The following is a 20,619-nucleotide window of genomic DNA, read 5'->3' as shown; positions in this document are numbered from 1 at the left end:
ATAATTATTAACCTGAACCAATAATAATCACCATACTTTTTAAACAAAACTAGCTGAACCTTTTCACTTGAGTTGAAATAACTTGTACACTGTTTCCATCAGTCCAAGTTCTTTAAGACAGCAGAGTACATATAAACATCGGCACCGAGAGACAAGACGTATAGAAGTCTGACTCCCAGAGCGAAAACGAAGCCAGCTCCTTGGGGGACAGCACATTCGGAATCCGAGTGCAGCTGTAAGGCTTTTCCCCTTGACTTGTGTGGCATAGAGCTCAGTGTAAAGCATGGGAAGTGATGTGGAACCGGAATTCGGAATGATGCGGGTCCCACTGCAGTAAAAGCCTGCCTGAGAAGCAGCTGAGTACATAAAAGCTCATAAAGAAAACCAAAACAGTGATAGCTCCCATTGTGACTGTTTAGTCTTTCTGTAGAGACTCATGGGGTCCTGGCTATTATCTATTTTTAATATCACTTGACCCGGAAATTTATGCTACCATCTGGAAAAAGAGAGAAGTTTTTCCCTCATGTGAAGATGGGTGAAGGAAAAAGAGGAGGGAAAGAGCCACAGACCGTTTAAGTCTCTCAGGGAGATGTCATTCATTTCTTGACATTTCGCAGGTAACTCAGCACATTAGACATTCCAACCAATTGATCGATCATTCTGTCTGTATCCGCGGTACTCTTAATTCGGTGCCTCTAAATTCTCCAGTGGGGAAGTGTGAAATCTAAGATTTCATCGCATAGATATGATCTTCCCCCACCCCCTTTAAAATAAGAAATGCAGCTGCTCTTTGAAGAAGGTATTTGTAATCGCTTCCTCGGTTTCCTTAGAATTTATCACCATTCTCTCATCTACAGTCTGCGAGACTCAGACAATTATGTGTTTCCTCTGGGACTGAACTAAAGACCTCGTTGAATTCAACACAATCTTTACAATTCAATCATCTAATCAAAAGTCCAATGTAGGGGTCTAATATATGCTGGCAACGTTGCAAGATGGCTGACAGACAGACATAAATAAGCTCTTATTTCTTACCGATGCCATCAGGGGTCTCAGAGCCAGAAAATCAAAGGAAGAATTCGGAATGCAGCGTTGTGTGCATATTCAGGTTACAGAGCACACACCTGGTTCAGGGGTCATTTAGAGCAGTGGGAGTTGAAGTGTAATGGGGTCCAAGAAGGACTGAGGGTGAACAGCATACAGTGATCAGGGTTCTCTTGGAGGAAACGATATTTGTGCAGGAGTTGCAGGTATGGACAGTAATTTGCCGAGTGAACCAGGGAGAAAGGTCATGACAACTCAAATTACCAAAATTGGCATTTCCTTCTTATGTTTCGGTTAAATTGACCATTTAAACTCCACTATAGAAGTTAGGATGGAGGGGCTCCTGGGTGACGTAGTCGGTTAAACATCCGACTTCGGCTCAGGTCACGATCTCGCAGTTTGTGGCTCCAGCCCTGTGTCCGACTCTATACTTTCAACTCGGAGCCTGGAACCTGCTTCAGATTCTGTGTCTCCCTCTCTCTCTGCTCTTCCCCGCCTCTCTCTGTCTCTCTCTCTGTGTCTGTCTCTCAAAAATAAATAAACTTCAGAACAAAGAAGTTAGGACGTAATGTAATAGACTTGATTATCCAATTTGCCAGACGACAATGATTAAAATACTGCAAAAGCCAACTTTCACTGAGGGCTGTTTTGCTCTGTTCTTCGCCCCGTGTTGGGTTGGAAGAAGTCTATCCCTCTTCTGGTATTCCCTTCATGTGGAAGGGGTTATTTAACACAAGCCTCTTGTTCTCTCTAAACATCGAAGAGGAGGGGGTGACTACCTAGTTGGTGATTTCAGAATAAGAAACTGGGTGTATGTGGCCCACTCCTTTCTTCCTACCCGCTGCTTTGGAGATTTCTGTCCACCATCCATCCTCAAAGCATGAGTTCCTATCAGCCCTTCTGCTGGTGGGCAATGAAACTGCCTAAAGCTGGAGTTCAGAATTGGAGCCTCCTTTGCCCCTCTCGAGAGGCCATTTTCTCTTAGAGGAGCTTTATTATTTATAGAAGTGATATTTTGGGGGGTGCACGGTGGCTCAGTCGGTGAAGCGTCCCACTTTTGGCTCAGGTCATGATCTCACGGTTTGTGAGTTCCAGCCCCATGTCGGGCTCTGTGCTGCCAGCTCAGAGCCTGGCACCTGCTTCAGATTCTGTGTTCCCCTCTCTCTCTGTCCCTCCCCGGCTCATGCTCTGTCTCTGTCTCTCTCTCAAAAATAAGTAAACATTTTTAAAAAATGTCTCTAATTGATATTTTGGCAAATGTCTGCCTGACTCCTTTGTATTACTTTCCAACAGACTCAGAATATACATTTTCTGTCTTTAACTGGCATAGTTCTGGCCATCTCACAGTGAAGATGAATGAAACGTAGTTACGTGCTTGAATCTTGAGTCAAACAACGCTGGCACGAGTTTCTCCCCCACCAGCTCCGGCTCAGTACATTTGGAAAGTTGCCAAACGTCTTTGACCCTCAGCCTCCTTATGTACAATATGGAGATTTATAAAATGATAATTGGCCCCACTTTTAACCAAGAGGACTTCTAACATGATTTTTCAGCCCTCCTTAAAAATTCCTTGATCCCTTCGTGCTGACTTTCATTGGCGTGGTTATGAGCGTGAACTTCAGAGCCAGACAGTTTGGGCTGGAATTCTGGCTCTGCCATTTACTTAGAGCTACAACTTTGATCGGTGTTACAATTTCTCTCTGCACTTCAGTCACTTCATCTGTCACTTTGAGATAATAATAACATGTGTAACTGAGAAGTGTTGTAAGGAAGAAGTAGGCTAATGATTTTAAAGGGCTGAGAACTATGCCTAATATATCGTGTATACCATGTGTATTCTAAATTAGATAAAGAAGTTGTTTATTAAGCATAAAGAAAGGAAACCAACATCGGTCAAGGCTACCAAAGGCACAATGAAGAAACTTGGTATAAACTCTGCACCTACTGAATTCAGTGTGTGTCAAAACAATGACGTGTGCAATACTTGGTAAGTATTCAGACTTCTTGCCTGAGAAAGCAATTTCTTGCAGACGTTCTTGCTTAGCCTTGTTCCCTCCTTTTCATTGACTACAGCCTTGAGAGCTCTGTTCCAACTCTGTTGCTTGGTCAAAGTCCTTCCTTGGGTAATTTATTCAATGGTTTGAATAGGTAGCAATCTCTGACTCTTTTCATAGAGACAAATACCTTTCCTCTACCAGTGAGGTATGGATATATGATTAACAGGTATTAGCTCTTCTTTTATCAATATCCTCCCATCTTCTGTTTGTCACTCTTTCACTTAAGTTATCCATGTATCAAACGGTCTTGTTCTCCTTTGTAGCTAAATTTTATGCCTGGAGATGTATATTCATTCTTATCTTTATTCTTAAAATGTATGAGTTTTACTAGACCATATCTAGGTATGGCATCTTTTTTCATTAAATATGTCTTTCATTCTGAAGACTCAGTTATGTTTCCAGCTCAAGAAAATTTTCTCAAACAATGCATGTGATTATTCCATGGTCTCCGTACGTTTATTTGATGTCATCGAGGAATCCTGCTCTTTGCATCTTAAGTCCTTCGTATCTCTTATAATTTCCTTCACGACTTCCATATCTTTGGGATTTTTCTGTGTTCTTACAGAGAGTTCTTTCACTTGATTATCTAGGTCCCATATTCAGATTTTGATGCCAATTGTCCTTTCCTTCTCTTTGCCTATTCATGATTTTTGTGCAAAACCAGTCCTTTCACCATACAAAAATCGTGAAATGCTCTTATTGGTTTGTTCAAGTTCCTGACTGTCTGCAGAAATTCTATTTCCCTCTGTTCCTGAACTGCTGGAGCAAAGGTTCCTCTCTCTGGCAGGTGGACTCCCCTAAAGGTGGAACTTTCCTTTGTAGAGTTTATTGGGGTTTGCTATTTATTCTGAGCAGTAGTAATGAAACATCCCCATGGCTGGATTGGATAGCACAAGTCTGCAAAAAATCTCCTATTAGGACCCCAAAAGGAAGTCTCCCTGCTCCCTGGTATTCTTGAACACCCCCAGCCTCAGGAGCAACAGTTCTCAGCCCACCTAAATGAGCCTCTTCTCCACCTCACGAAAGACAAAGTACACTAACATGAGGCAGATGTTTATTTTGTTCATAACATTTCTTGGATCTCTGTGGAGCAGGCTCTTCCCAGGTTCTTGCTCTCAGGTTTTCCACTGCTCCTTGGGCTTTATCTGCTCTAAGTGTAAAATGTTTTGCTCCAGTTCTCCCCATCATGTTGTCAGCAAACCAAAGAATTACTCATTCTTAGTTGCCCCTAGACGACCTGACTCAGGACAGGCATATGGGCAGGTTGACAAGTGGAGAAGGTGAAAATGCATTCAGTCCATCATCTTCCAAGAGTCCTCCAGAACGTTGCATTATACGGAAAATAATGCCAGAAACAACTTCTTTCACACTCTTCCTTTCATCAACCCAGGGTCTAGAAATAGGCACACATTTATGATTATCACCTGATTTCCAACCCAAAAATGTAAATCCCATGAAGGCAGAGCCTTGATTGGGTTTTCTGCTGTACTCCGTTCCCAAACTTGTTCTGCCTATAGCTTTCCACATCTCAATTGATAGCAACACCTTATTTTCAGTTGCTCAGGTAAAACAACAAACAAAAACAGAAACAAAACAAAACAAAACAAAACAGAAAAACACACAACCGTGGAGTCATTCTCCACCATTCTTTCTCTTTTATCTTTCAACCAAATTTCTATCAGGAAATCTATAATGTCTATCAAAAAATATATTTAATCTTGCCAGCCACATCCTCCTATATTTATTATTACCCTCAAGTGTTAGACATTATCATCACTCTTCTAAATTATTAAATGTATCTTCTTACTGGTCCCTGAGCTTCAATTCTTGCCCCTGTACACTCTATTTTCAGAACAGCAGCTAGATCTGTCCTTGTATAATGTAAGATTTCGAGAGAAAGAAAGAAAGAAAGAAAGAAAGAAAGAAAGAAAGAAAGAAGAAAGAAGAAAGAAGAAAGTAAAAGAAAGAGAGAAAGAAAGAAAGAAAGAAAGAAAGAAAGAAAAAAGAAAGAAAGAAAAAGGAAAGAAAGAAAGAAGAAAAGAAAAAAGAAAGAAAGATAGAAATAAAGAAGGAAAGAAAGAAGATAGAAAGAAATAAAGAAAGGAAAGAAAGAAAAAAGGAACAAACAAACAAAGAAGTAAGAAAGAAAAAGAAAGAAGAAAAGAAAAAAGAAAGAAGAAAGAAAAAGAAAAAAGATAAAGAAAAAGAAAGAGAAAGAAAGAAAGAGAAAGAAAGAAAGAGAGAGAGAGAAAGAAAGAAAGAAAGAAAGAGGAAAAGAAAGAAAGAAGAAAAGAAAGAAAGGGAGAAAGAAATCTACTCACAATGTGCAATGAATCCTCATTTTATTCAGAAAAAGAACCATCATCATGAGAACAACCCCCCAAGTTCTCTAAAAGATTGTCTAAGTCCCATGACTTTCTTGATCTCACATCCTATTCTCTATCCTTGCTCACTCTGCTTAGATTCTTTTCCAGTCTTCAAGTACCCAACCTAGTGTTTTGCTTTTACTATTCTCTTTGCCTGGAATGCTCTTCCCTCCAATATTCAAGTAATGAATTCTTTCATTCCACCAAGAATTTGCTCAAATGGCATCTTCTCAATGAAATCTCATATGACCAGTTTTTTTTTCCTGACATTTTCATAAAGTTCTAATTGGCATGGAATAAACTGCATGTATTTAAGTGTACAATTAGATGTCGTGTCATACAAATAGAACTGGTAAATCACCACCAGAAACAGAATAGAGAGTATATCTACCACCTCCAGTGTTTGCCCACGGTCCTTTCTAATCTCGTCTTTTAGCTCCTCCACTCCCCCCTGATCTTCCTTTCCACTCACAGGCAAGCACTACTTTGCTTTAACAATAAATTAATTTGCATTTTCTGGAATTTTCTATAAATGAAACATACATTATTTACTTTTTTTGTCTAACTGCTTTTACCAAGCTTAATTATTTTGGGATTCGTCCATGTTATTGTGTATCAATTTCTTTATATTGCTGTGTAGTATTCCACTGTGTTAATATATCATACCTTGTTTATCCATGAACCTGTTGATAGACATATGAGTTCTTTCCAAAATTTGGGTATTACAAAAACAAGAACAGAAAAAAAAAAAACACTGCTATAATCATTTGTGTGTGAGTCATCTTGTGGACATAGGCTTACTCTCCTTTTAGGCAAATACCTGTGAGTGGAATCGCAGAATCATATTGTATACGGATGTTTACCTTTTTAAGAAACTGCTATACTGTTCTCCGAAGTGGTTTACCATTTTACATTTCAACATTCCCAGAAGCGTATGAGTTCCAACTTCTCTACATCTTTGACAGCATTTGGTCTCCTTAGTCATTTTAATTGTAGCCCTTCTAATATGTGTATACTGTTATTGTGGGTTCAACGTACATTTCCCTAACGACTAATGACGCTGAGTATTTTTGCTTATACGGTAGCCACATGTCTTCGTTGATGAAATAGTTGGATTATTTGATTTCTTATTTTTCAGTTTTAAGAGTTATTTATATGTTCTGGTCACTAGGTACTTAATTTGCAAAATTTTCTCCCGGTCTATAGCTTGGCTTTTCTTTCTTTTTGCAGTGTCTTTTGAAATATATGTTTAAAAAAAATAATAAAATCTAATATATCAATTTTTTTTTTCTTTTGTAGATTATGATTTTGTTATCATATCTAAGAAATGGTTAGTAGCTCCGAAGTTACAATAGTTTCCTCTCGTTATATAATGGGTTTTTTTTAGGTTTAAATTTTAGATTTAAGCATATTATACATTTTGAAGTTTATTTTCCTTAATATGGTACAAGTATGGGTTTCATTTTCTTGCACACAGATAATGAAATGTTTCATCACTGTCGAAAAGACAATCTTTTCTCCATTCAGTTGCTTTTGCATCTATGTCAAGAACCAGTTGTCCATTTATGTGTGGGTTCATTTCTGGACTCCATTCCACTATGTATTTTCTGTCTTTGTGTCAATACCACATTGACCTGATTACGGTAGCCGTGTAAGTCTTAAAATCAGGCTGGGTTGGTTCATCTTATTTTTCATGGCCACCATTTTCAAATTAGGATCTGCACCATTCTCCCTCTTGCTCTATTTTTCTTTTATATGATGCACCTACTACTTTTTTTGCATACTATATGATTTATATTATGTGTATTTAATATGTAAAGTCCCCACCAGAATATCAGCTCATTGAAAAAAAGGACTTGATAAATCTTATCATAATCACTGATAGATCCCAAGTGTTTAGAACTGTGCTTAGTACATAAATTTCCAATATCTATTTGTTGGATGAGTGAATAGAGAATCAGGCCATTTCATTCAATCTCCATGTAATTATAAATGCATAGAAACAGAGGACCAGAGACTTGAAGTCAGTGCTCACCCAGCTATGTGATCCAGGGAGTCCCTAACTGATCCCTAAACCTTACTTTCCAACCCTTACCACCTCCATTCTTGACCTTGCCAATGTGACCTCCTTCTCATGCCTCTGCATTTTCTCACATGTTGGCAGTTTATTTCAAATGTTCTTTCTTTTCTCCCTGTTTTGTCAACCCAAGCATCACCTCTACTGGGGACTTCCCACACCCCCAAATCTGCTCTAGATTCTCCACATCTCAGCCTCTGTGTTCCCCAGTACAGAGTGTGACCCATAAGTTTACTTATTTTCTATACGAGGTAAGGCTCTCGGTGAAGGCAGAAAATCATGCTTTACATAACTGATTAGTCACAATGCCTGGCATAATTCTTAGCATGAAGTAATTCAGTTGAATGAATATATTTCTGCAAGTCTATCATCTGACTTCCAGAGAATGATTGAAATCTATCCCTTGATTGAAATCTATCCCTTGATTGAAATCTATCCCGTGCCATATTTAGAACCTGGTCTGATTATTTTGTTTATTTGTGTGAATCCATATGTGCATTTGTCATTGTTATTGCATTATTTCAAGTTTTACCTGAGCCGTTAGGTAGATCCAACGAACATAAGACTGATTTTTCAATATATTTTGTTCATTTTCTTTGCCTAACAAATAGACAACACAAGTAAATGATGTTAAGCATGCTCATAGGGTTCACATAGATACTCGTAAAGGTCACCTTTACTTTCTAAAAAATATTTTGAAATACTTTTGTTATAGGAATTAAAACACAAAATAACCAAATTCAATGTCTAATTTTTCAAAGTTATATTACACAGGTTGACATAGGATATTTGAAAAGATGTTAATTTTTTTTTACATTGAAACTGACTTTTAGAATAACATAAAAGTGCTTTGAGCCCTAACAGTGCACAGGCTGCAGGCAAAACCATCTATCAATTCAGACATCCAGCCCCAGGCAGGTAGTTCATCAGTCAACCAGAATAATAACAGGGCAAGTCCTTGACAAATTCATTAAGAAAGCTATAAAATGCCTAGTATTGTACCTAGTCAACCTGATTTTGCATATCAGAGTTCTTAGTCCAAAAATAATTTGTTATCAGTTTGTCAGTGCAAAGCTTCCCAATTTTTCTATGAAGTAGAAAAGGCATGGAGTAATCACTAGGAGCAGTTAAATCCCAACACCACTGCCTGCCTGTGAGATCTCAGCCAAACTGCCTTCTCTGTTCTTGCCTGATTCACTGGACTGGGATGAGATAACAAATGACTTTGTAGGTGAATATCTAGTACAGGTTCCGATTTGCAGAAGACTTGGAATAAGTGTTCTCTTCTTGCCTCTTGGTTTCAACAAAGGCTGACAATACACAGCAAATATTCATTCTGACCCCCGTCGGTTTCCCTTGCTTAGAATTCTTTTCCACTGAAACCTGGGTGCAGCCCTTCTTAGAGCTTCCCTGGAGAGCACCATGACCCACTGATCAGCGTTGGCATAAAGGGTCGCGTATATCTAACGCCCAGGTCTAAATTAAGAAAGTGCAGCCCATAGATCACCACGTTAGTGGAACCTAGAGACCTTACTAAAATTGCAATCCTTCCATCCCAGAAAAATCCTGGTAAATCCAAGTTTCTGGATATAAGGCTCAGGATGATGGATCTTGACAGTTTTCCAAGGTGTTTCTTACGCACATCATAGTTGAACCACCACTGTTACTTCGGTTCACTTTGACAAGTAGTTTTCCTGCCAAGATGAATACAGATTTTCACTGAGTTATGGTGAGGTTACATCCTGATAAACCCATCAACAGTTGACAATATGCTTAGTTGAAAATGCGTTAAATACACCCAACCTACCAAAGATCATCGTTTAGCCTAGGCTACATTAAAAGTGCTCAGAACTCTTACATTAGCCAACAGTTGGGCAAAATTATCTACCACAAAGCCTATTTTGTAATAAAGTGTTGCATATCTCATGCAATTTATTGAACACTGTGCCGTAAGTGATAAACAGAATGGCTGTAACCATATCAGTTGCTTATCCTTATGATCACATGGCCGGCTGATTGGGGGCTGCAGCTCTCTGAAGTTGCCCGAAATCATGAGAGAGGATCATACCGTATATTATTATTTTTGGAAAAGATCGGAATATAAAATTTCAAGTATACTTTCTAATGAATGGTTTCACACCATCATAAAGTTGAAAAATCATAAATCAAACCATCATAAGTTGGAGACTAACTGTGTAAGTCACAGACCCTGCTATGTTGAAGTTCAGAGGGTATTGAAGGGGTGTTTAAGAATCGGCATCATTAAATATGATAATAAAATGTATAAAAGATAAATTAATCAGGATCTCTCAAAAATCTACAGGAGCCCAAGTTCACATCTGTGTGAGTCTTTGGGTTCTCAGTACATTAAAAATTGGAGAAGCTAAATCAAAATCACAAAAAAAAGTAAAGTCACATAATTGTACTATTTACAAAATAAATTCAGGATATATTAAGAATACAAAATATAAAGGTAATAATAAACAATTTGGACTAGAATTGAAATATGGTGAAAATCTAAATGTGTGATTAGTGTATCTTTTCAATCTTGTTGGTGTATTTCTGTGACAATACAAAGTAATTCATTTGGATGGGGCGCCTGGGTGGCGCAGTCGGTTAAGTGTCCGACTTCAGCCAGGTCACGATCTCGCGGTCCGTGAGTTCGAGCCCCGCGTCAGGCTCTGGGCTGATGGCTCAGAGCCTGGAGCCTGTTTCCGATTCTGTGTCTCCCTCTCTCTCTGCCCCTCCCCCCCGTTCATGCTCTGTCTCTCTCTGTCCCAAAAATAAATAAACGTTGAAAAAAAATTTTTAAATTCAAAGTAATTCATTTGGAGATCATGTCACAAGTTTAAATTTAAGCCCAAGGACAAATGACCCTTTAGTCAACACTTCAACTCCCACATGTGTTAGCTTCTGGGATGAACAAATTATTATGGAGCTGGGGAACGTTAGGAAAGTCTTTGCAGAGAAAGGGCACTATATCTGGGTATTGAAGTTTGAACAGAAGTTCGTTGGGTGTCCTCATCATGTTCGACTTACCACTACATGCTCTGATCCAGAGCTACCATACACATGGCTTACCTCTTTGTGTTGATAAGTTTCTCACAGTTTAGCACATAACTTCATATAGAATGATTCAAGAAATCTTTCAGACCTACTATGCCCTCACTATAGCTCTCAAAACAATTACCCCTTGCTGTCATTAAACCTGGGGTAGTGCTTCCCAATAGATAGAGGAATATTGGCTGCGATAGGAGTGTTTTTCAAGAACAGCTACAATAAGGAAAGTTTTAGAATCACTGCTGTGCTCCCCCGCCTACTCTCTTCCTCTCTCCTACCCCTTTACCATAAGGCAAAAAGAAGGTACAGGGATTCCTGTTCAAATGTGGGGGCTTTAGCTGTAGATCTCTATGCCAGTGGTCCTTGTGACATCATCTTCAATTCCCTTGACTCTTTCGCCTCAGATAGTTTGCAAGGAACAGAATAGTGTCCCTCAAAGCAACCCTCTGCTACCTATATATTTTTTTGCTTTTGAATTTTCAATCACTATATTCCATTTGCACATAGCAATTGTATTAGAGTCTTGTCTAGCTCAAATGACATTTTCGCAGCAAATAATAAATACTGATATAAATAGGCACCTATCGTAAAATTATATTACAAGTTTCTACCCAGAATGAGTTATTTATTAGTCATGTGATTCCATTTTACAATGATGACAGAATGATAAAGGGTTCTATGAGACAACCTACATAATTTCAAAGGAAATTTTTCCATGAAATACAGTTTTATGGGTTTCTTTTATTTGTTTTTTCTCTCAACTGAATATAGTAATAAACCCAGTGATAGTCAAAAACATTGTTATTATATGATAATATTTTCATATAATGAATATATATCCTACCTCACCTCAAAAATGGTATTAAGTGGGTTACAAAAATATAAAGTATTTGGTAGAAGAAAAAATAGTGTAAAATAAATGAAAGTAAGAAAAAAAAACAGTTAAATGGAAAAATGAAGCAATAGACAGCCATGACAGAAATACCTTCCCAAAGCTCTTTAAGTTCTTCCTAAAAATTAAATGCTAACTGAAATTATATCTCAGAGCTTCCTCACATCCCCATAAAAAGGCAGCTCCTGAACATTTATAATATGCCCATTCTTCATAATATAGAAATAAGCCGGTTTTACTTAGAAGTATCGCACTTCTAGTTGCCAAAGCTGAGAGTTTTAATTTAGAAATTCTGGGTTATGTGGCAGGTAAAACTGTTGCATGACATTGTCCCAAAAAACGTAGACTTAGATATATTTCTTGTGGTCACAGGTCTCCATGCAAGCAGATGATATGATCCTGGTTTTCCAGCACACTCCCTGGAAAGTTCTCCACAGTTTCTTACCGTGTCTTTCCCTGTCTAACCCTTGAAAATGGAGAGTCTTCTGTATTTGTCTTCTTTCCTTGGATTTTCACCCCCCTTCTCTGGAGGATCACAGGCTTTCCAAAGGCTTCCTTTTGACCCTAATCTCCATCTTCAATCCACACCTCTTGCCTGAGCTCCAAAACTCTCCCACCAACAGTTTCTAGTGGCATTTCTGTATGGATTTCTCACCATCCCAATGGAGCCATTATTTCAAAACTCAACCACTGATGTCCCGTCTAAAGGACTTTTCTATCCCATGAACCATAGCTCAGTAAGGAATAATCCCTCCTGAAAAAAAATCACCCAATTGCTCTACATAGACTCTTGAGGGGCAGTTTTGTCTTTTTTCCCTCTTTTTCGCTCCTATAGCTAATCATTGTCAAGTCCTATCAACTTGACCTCCTGAAAAGAATCCAAGTGCATGTCTCCAGCTTTTCAACAGCCCTCTGAGTGTCAGGCAGAGACACACTTTGCCCAGATTATGATGATAGCCCTTGCCTGGTTTTCCCACTGATACGTTGACTTGACCTGGCCACAATCTATATTCACCCAGTAATAGCAGAGCTCACTTTAGGATGTAAATCTGATCATGTGCCCTCCCACCCCATCCCCCCCCACCACCACCCTGCTTCCTACTGTATGTGAATGTAAGATGTGTATTTTCCATTGTCATTGCTTAGGAGACTTTGGAGGCCTTGGACTCCACCTCTTTCCCCCAGTACCATCACAAAATCCTACTATTTCTCTGGCCTCCAGTCTTGCTTCTTAATTCTCTACAGGGTCAAGAGCTCTCTTCATGGAGATGCCTTCTGTGACTAGGGTTTTTTTTTTTTTTCCCCCAACCAGTCCTCCCCACCCTTATACCATCTGCTTATCATGCCAGTTTTGACTCTCACCCATCAAGAAGGAAGCTCCACAGGAGAAGGTTAATTCCCCCAGAATGTGCTCCTGTAACACCATGCTCTCTCTCCGTGTGGATCTTTCCAACTAGACTTTAAACTCCATGTGTGCAGAGACATAGAGAATTTCCCTCACCCCTGTAACTCCCATGCCTGCCACATTGCCTGGCATTTTTTGAGGGCTCAAATCCTTGTTTGTGAAACGATGAATGAATAAGAGATTGAATGAACAAATGTCTACATGTCTTATTTCAAGAGCCATAAACTCTGTAGTGATGAGGGTGTAAACCTTTTGTTAAAGGAGCACTGAGGAAGGACGCTAAGACCTTCTCTTGCTGGCATTCCCTTCACGTTTCTTCCTTGGTGGTCCACCTGGACTGCAGCCATTGGAGTCCCCAGTGCCAATTTGTCTCACGTTATGAACTGATGTGCTCCATAAACTACCCATAATGTGCTAGAATGTGGCTCCTGGGCTTTCATGTTCGCTGTGAGAACCGCCTGCCCTGCTTACATAGCATCTTTTATTATTTACTTGCAGTCATGGTGCCCCACAGCAGCCAAACTTAGAGGTTTGGTCTTCAGAGCCAAATATTTGACTCTGTCTCTGCTCATACATGCCCTTTCTACTTGAGGTATCAGAGTTTGATGGCGTATTTCTAATCTGAAACCACCACGAGAGGATTTCCCATAAATCAATCCAGCAAATATTTATTGAGTGATTCATACAGATGCAGACTTCAATGGGTCTACGGGGACTGTCTAGTCAAACTTCCTTTTTTTTACCAAGAAAATAGCAGAACCTGGTGGACTCCTGCTCTCAAATCCATTAAACAATTAGCTACTCATGAGATCTGTATCTATTACACATTAAAAATGTGTAAGAAGCTCTCCTTGTCCTCAAGAGGTTGACATTTTTAGGGGGTAGCGAGATCAGACAATACATTGGACCGTTTAACATAGTGCTTGATATACAGTAAGCATGCAGCAATGTCCTTTGACATAAATTAATAATTAGATGAATAAATCAACCGATCAATCTATTAAGGAATGCAATACAATATGGTACTAATAAGAATTTTTCTTTATGTTTATGTGCCTGTTCATTGTAACCACTTCCCTCTTCTAGATATTGTATCGTCGGTGAGGAGAAGGGACAGTTTCTGTTACTTGCTTACTACATACCGGATTCCCTTGGAACAGAGCCCTGTTGATTCTCATTATTTGTGGATTCTGTATTTGCAAGTTTGCCTATTCACTGAAATTAAATCAATAGCCACGCCCCTTTCATGGTCCGTAATGGACATGCGCAAAGCAGCAAAAAAAAAAAAAAAAAAAAATTGAGCACGTGACACACATGGTTCCCCCTGAAGTCAAACAAGGTGACCCGTTGCCTTCTTTCTATATTGTAGTTCTTGGACTGTTCCAGCTCTCACACTGTAAGCAAGTGTCATTTTCACCTGTAACTCATGCTGCATGTTTCCCCATTTTGCACGTGTGATGATGAATTTTACTGTTTAAGCGGCCTCCAAATATACTGCTAAAATGTGGCCGAAAGTTTCTAAGCGCAAGAAGGCTGTGACGTGCTTTACAGAGAAAATGCATGTATTAGATCAGCTTCGTTCAGGTGGAAGCTAAAGCGCTGTTGGCTGTGAGTTCAACATTAATGTATCAACAATGTATATTAAAAAAAGATGTCTTTAAATGAAAATGTACATAAAACAAGATTATGTATTGGTCGGTTGGCGAAAATGTTATGACCAGAGGCTTGCAGGAAACTAAATCTGTATTTCCCCACAGAGCAATGGCTCAGTACTGGCTAATTCAGGGTTCATGGTGAGTATAGAACATAGCTACTGTGAATATTGAGAATTGACTATATTTGACTATGTGTGTGTGTGTGTGTGTGTGCTCAATAAGTATAGAAGAAAGGAGGAAATGAGGGAAGGAAGGAAGGAGGGAGGAAGGAAGGTAAAGGAGAAATTAGGACAGAAAGAAGTCTATCAGTAGCAAGTAGGACACAACTTGTGTTTTGTGAGAACAGAGAGGGCTCAAGGTGTTAGAAGCAAGCAACACCCACCTTTTAGTTACCGTGCAGGTGCCACACCTCACCAGGGACCTAAGAACGCATAGTCTGTAAGGGTGGAAACACTCTCCTTGTGCTTGTGCTCACAGCAGAGGCTACACAGGCTGTTCATCAAACTCCCTAGCATCCAAGTGCAAAACCAGCCTTTCCAGAATCCAGCTGTGTGACTTTTGGGGAAACTAGCCAGACCTCTCCTCACCCCCCTACCACGTAAAATGGGAATTATTAGAGCGCTTATCTCACATAAGAGAGAAGTTTAAATAATGAAATAATAAACATAAACCGTGCCAAGGCTGGGCAGAAAATCAGCATGTAATAAATATTAGCTTTTTTTTTAAATTTTGCTTTATTTCAGTTGATAAAAAAAGATCAGTGGTTTTATATTGTAGCTAAAAAATGTTTTCACTAAGAGACATTTCCAACTTGCCCAATTAACTCTCTATACTAATCCACTTTATGTTGGCAGTGTTCCAGGAAGCTTTTTTCAAATGTCAGCACCTTCATGCAAACACACGAGTCAGCTTGCGATTTGCCATTTTAAAAATTATGTCTCCCAAGGTTTCACAACCATATATAATCTGAGCCTCAGATTATTGATCCTCTCTTGATCCCTCCAATTCTTGGAAGATAAGGCCAGTTTTAATGACTCCTTGTCCTCTTGTGATAGCAAATCGTTTTGCACAGCCGACAGGCACCCCAAAACCTCTTGCCATTTCACTCCAGGCACAGAATAACACCTCCACCCTTTTCTTATTTGCTTGACATTAAAGGAGCTGTATCCAAGGTCGTCTTGAGCTTTTCAGTTATTTACAGTCCTGTAGAAACTGAACCAAGCAAATAAACCAGATTCTTCTCCGGGGTCAGGAAAATGTGGTCACTGCCACTTTCCCCCCCTTAAAGCTAGTTTTGATTTCCCACCTAGTCCTGTTCACAAACCATACACCAGAGTCAGGATAACTGGACATCTGTGACAAAAAGGATCCCATGGTGGGAGGCTCTGGAAGTATCTTGGCCAGAGCAGATTTTTGTCTCTTCATACGAGTCATATCCCTTTTATGACTCTGCACATAATGTAGTTTTTGGTAATGCCTTGCTTCTGACTGAAGTGAAAATGACTGAGCTTTTTTTTTTTTTTTTTTTTTTTGGTTTTGCTTTGTTTTGTTTTGTGTTCAACAAACTCCAGTAAAGAGTAAGTCAGCCACCACTGTTTGCGGGGATGTGAATGTATCAAACCCTGAGAACAGAGCTGTATCACTGAAGTTTTAGTCTGGCTGCATGTAAGAGTATTGGAAGTCAAAGTGGTTTTTTTTTTTGTTTTTTTTTGTTTTTTTCTGCTCAGGTAAAGCAAGTCTGGCAACAGACCAGGCGGGTGTTGATGGCCCATCAAAGATAGCATTAAAGACCTAAGCAACTTCTATCTTTCTTCTCCACCATCCTTAGAAAGTGACCTCCCTTCTCAACGGTGCTTCATGGTCGCAGAATGACCACTGCACCTCCATCTGGTATGTCTGCATTCCAGGCACCAGAAAGGAGAAAGCATGCACTGGACGGAGGTCGGTTCCTAGCTAATTCAGTCCTCCTGAAACAGCTTTGCCGGAAGTCCTCGGTGTGCCTCATATATTATCTAAGAAGCCTGGGCGTCGTACGTAAGTAGACACAATCTGCTGGCATCACTGGAGGTCAAGCTTCCCTATTACCTCTTCCACCTACGCTACTGTGGGGCAGCGCACGGCAGCACAGGCAGATGGGACCTTCCTCTGGAGTCCAGAAGCCTCCATTTTTAATACGTTAAAAAGGAGTGCAGCACGTACCTGCTGTGTTCCATCTCACATCCTCTTCCCTCTTTTGCCTACCTGTTTACGCTGGACCCTGTCCCAGCAGTCAGCTGTGGACAGGTGCGGCCCAACTGCACCTTGCTTCTGCTGCATTGTGTAAAAACCCAGGGTAAGGTCAGGACCTAAAGGAACACGATCGTTACATTTTCAAGAAAATAACCTGGCTGAAAATGCTGGTTTTCTGCATCCTTTCCCTTTTAGTGAAAAAAATTAGATTATTGTCTCATTGTTTCTCTTAGCATTTCTTTTATAACAAACATTCATCCTGTGACAGGCAGTGTGGCACACAGTTAAGAGCACGGACCCAACGTCGAGGCGATGTGTTCCAGTCCTGGCTCTACCTTAAGTTTATTTAACCCCCGCAAGCTCCCATTTCTCCATGTGTGAAATGATCAAATGAACGGCATATATGATATTCCGATCAGTGCTAAGACTCACCTTCTCACTGAGGCAGAGGAAATGGAAGTAAATTGCTGAGGGTCCCGCGAGATTTCAGATGTCCTGCCTCCCAATCCCATCATGTTTCTGCTCCAGCCTTGCAGACGTGAACGAGGAGAGTTGAAGAGTCTTCTGTGAGCCCTTTGGGGAGACTCCCCAAAAGAATACAGTAAAGTGAAGACCCTAGGGTAACAATGGCGATATGATGCAGTTCGTTGCAAACCAGGCATACAATTACTTACTCCGTAGTGGTGTTTACCAGGCATTTTTTAAATTTTTTTTCAATGTTTTTATTTATTTTTAAGACAGAGAGAGGCAAAGAATGAGCAGGGGAGGGGCAGAGAGAGAGGGAGACGCAGAATCTGAAGCAGGCTCCAGGCGCTGAGCTGTCAGCACAGAGCCTGATGCGGGGCTCGAACTCAGACTGTGAGGTCATGACCTGAGCTGAAGTTGGACATTCAACCGACTGAGCCACCCAGGAACCTGATTACCAGGCATTTTTGAACCCGCTTACCCATCATCTCATGTCATCGACCCATAAACCCTTTGAGGAACATAGAATGAGGGTTTCTACTTCTGTTTAGTAGATCCATCCACTCATCCACTGATTTATTTATTCACTTACTCCTCTTTTAACTCAGCGCGTGCTCACTGTGTGTCTGTCTAACTTTATGAAGGGTGATGGGAATATACGGATGGGTGGGTCATTGCTCCTGTCATGAACATCTGCACAGTATAACGGGAAACATGGGCATGCAAACAAAGTGAAACACTTCTGGTCCGAGACAACTATGAAAGGTCCCCAAGACACAAAGAATGGGGTAGTCCTGCATGAGGCCGTGGGGTGAGAAGGAAAACCTTCATAAAAGAACGATGCTTGCTCAGTCATGAGAGGCGAGAACTTTTCACTATGTGGTCGCTGATGAGGGGCATTCTTGAACCAAGGCATAGAGAGATGGGAACCAAAAATACGAGTGTACGTCTGAATCACCATGTGCAAGGCAAGGAGGGAATGAAAGAGGTGATGGAGAAAAACTCGAAGAGGCAACGAAGAGAAGGTCTTAGTGGGGTTATTCCGTAATTGGTTAAGGGGAGAGTGTAATGTGAATAAAGCAGGAAAATGCCATGATCTGATTTTCATTTTACAGAGTTCACTGTGACTATCTCAAGAAAGATGGGCTTCTGAGAGAGATAGGAGGTGAGCAGGCCAGGGGGGAGGCTATCCTGGTTGTGCAGCACAAAGATGATGATATCATGAATTAAGGCAGTGAAAGCAGAGCCGGGAGAACAGATGCCACAAAGAGTAAAGGGATGGGCCTCTTCTCCTCAGTCGCTGATTACATGTGAAAGAGGAGCCAGAGGGTGACCCTGGGGTGACTCCATGCTTGAATCTTGAATGACTGAGTGCATGGCATTTGCTTTCTATTGGGACTTTAAGATAAGTAACAATAGAACAAAGATAATAATAAACGCAGACATCTTGAGGTTGGATTATCCGTGAAAATACACATTCACTATTTGTTGAGTTGGTCTATAGTTTGGAACAGCCAAAAAGTTGGGTTAGAAATCCAGATTGGTGGTTCGTCAGATGAGACTTTGGATTTTTGACCAGGGTTGATGTTGGAACAAATTAAGACTTTAGGGTTGTTGGGATGGAATGAATGTATTTTGCATGGGAACAAGACATTCATTTTGGGAGACCAGGGAAGAAGGCTATAGACTAAATATTTGTCTTCTTCTCCAAAAAAAAAAAAAAATCATACGTTGAAACTGTAACTTCCAATGTGATAGTATTAGGAGGTGGGGCCTCTGGGAAGTTATCAGGTCAACAGGATATAGTTGTAATGAATAAGATTAAGAGTCTTCTGACAGACACCCTCAGAGAGATCTCTAGCGCCTTCCATCATGTGAGCAAAAGGATGCCCATGAACAAGGAAGCAGTCACCTAACCACCAGTGCTTTGATCTTGGACTTCAACCTCCAGAACCGTGAAAATACATTACTGTTGTTTATAAGCCACTCTGTATACAGTATTCTAAGACAAATAGTTTCTGTACAAAAAATTTTTTTTTATCATTGAGAAAGTGAGTGGTCATTCTGTATAAAACGTATCAGCATACAACTTGTTGGTACTGAGGTAGCAGTAATTTATTATACTCATATTAACAGCAGCTAATATTACTGAACATTTTGTATGTGGTAGGCTTTGGCTAAGCACTTACATCCACCTTCTCATTTATGCATTACAGCAACCCTATCTGGGAAATACTATTATTATCCCCATATTTCATATAAGAAAATCATGACATGGAAACATTATAAATGGTACCACATTAATAGGCTGCTAAGTTAAGTAGCAGAGTTGAGATTTGAACTCAGGGTTAATTCCCCTCTTGATCTAAGTTTTAACTTCATTAGAGCAATCCACAGGCAAGACTGACCACTCCTAAAGGGTAAAGAGTTATTGATGTACTTTGTCACTGCAAGGTTCATTATCTCAGAAACTCTTTGAATGATACTGACAGGCTGGTATTATTATTACTCCCATTGTATGCATGATGCCACTGATGATCATAGGGAAAGCAACTTATCCAAAATTTATACTGGATAAAGAAAACAGTAAAATAGATTTGCTCTATTTTGGTCTTCAGCTAACCCCTCGCCCCCCACCAAACTGAAATCCATGGGTGCAGATTCTGCAAAGATAATGCCTCTAAACAAGTCTTGCCATTGGTCTATTACCTACCTCCAGGACATTAGGGCAATGTAAAGAGGAGGAATTCAAGATGATGATGGTGAACAAGGAGAAGGACAAAAAGGAGAAGGAGGAGGTGGTGGAGGAGAAGGAGAAGGAGTGTGTGTGTGTGTGTGTGTATGTGTGAGAGAGAGAGAAGACAGAGACAGAGAGAGACAGAGAGAGAGAGACAGAGAGAGAAGAAAAGGAAGGAAGGAAGGAAGGGGAGAAGAAAGAGAAAAGAAAGAAAGAAAGAAAGAAAGAAAGAAAGAAAGAAAGAAAGAAAGAAAAAGATTCCATTAATAACAGGAAGATAAAGATTCCATTAATAACAGGAACCTCTAAGAAAGTTCTATTCCTGGAGTGTAATGCTTTTCCTTTCCTTTCTCTAAGGGTAGAGTGTGTACCCCTACTCACATGACCAGCCTAAAACTTAAATCAAGTAAGGAAAACTTCAGAAAGCCATTTGGACAACTCAACATATGTCTTGAGTGACAAAGAGACTGGTATCATAATCAAGCCTAAAGAAAAACAAAATAGCACTCTGAAATAGAAGCTGGCTAGATATGCCTCATAAAAGCAGAACAAAGAGAGAGGGCTCCATTGAGAATGTCTGCACATCCAGATTTTGGATCCTCTTCCAGGTGTGTCATTGTTTTTTTTTTTTT

General features: G+C 40.0%; 1 long non-coding RNA gene across 1 annotated transcript; it reads right to left on the bottom strand.

Moving 5' to 3' along the window:
• Positions 1–8,113: 8,113 nt before the first annotated feature.
• LOC123384716 lies at positions 8,114–17,522 on the bottom strand. Its single transcript, XR_006596172.1, has 2 exons — positions 17,218–17,522; positions 8,114–9,238 (listed from the first exon to the last, which is right to left on the bottom strand). It is a non-coding gene; the product is annotated as an uncharacterized LOC123384716 (long non-coding RNA).
• Between the last annotated feature and the right edge of the window lie 3,097 nt (positions 17,523–20,619).

The sequence above is a fragment of the Felis catus genome, chromosome B1 (genome assembly GCF_018350175.1).
Source record: "Felis catus isolate Fca126 chromosome B1, F.catus_Fca126_mat1.0, whole genome shotgun sequence".
NCBI lineage: Eukaryota > Metazoa > Chordata > Mammalia > Carnivora > Felidae > Felis > Felis catus.
The sequence above is the reverse complement of the archived record's forward strand: the minus strand, read 5'-3'. Positions and strand labels throughout refer to the sequence as shown.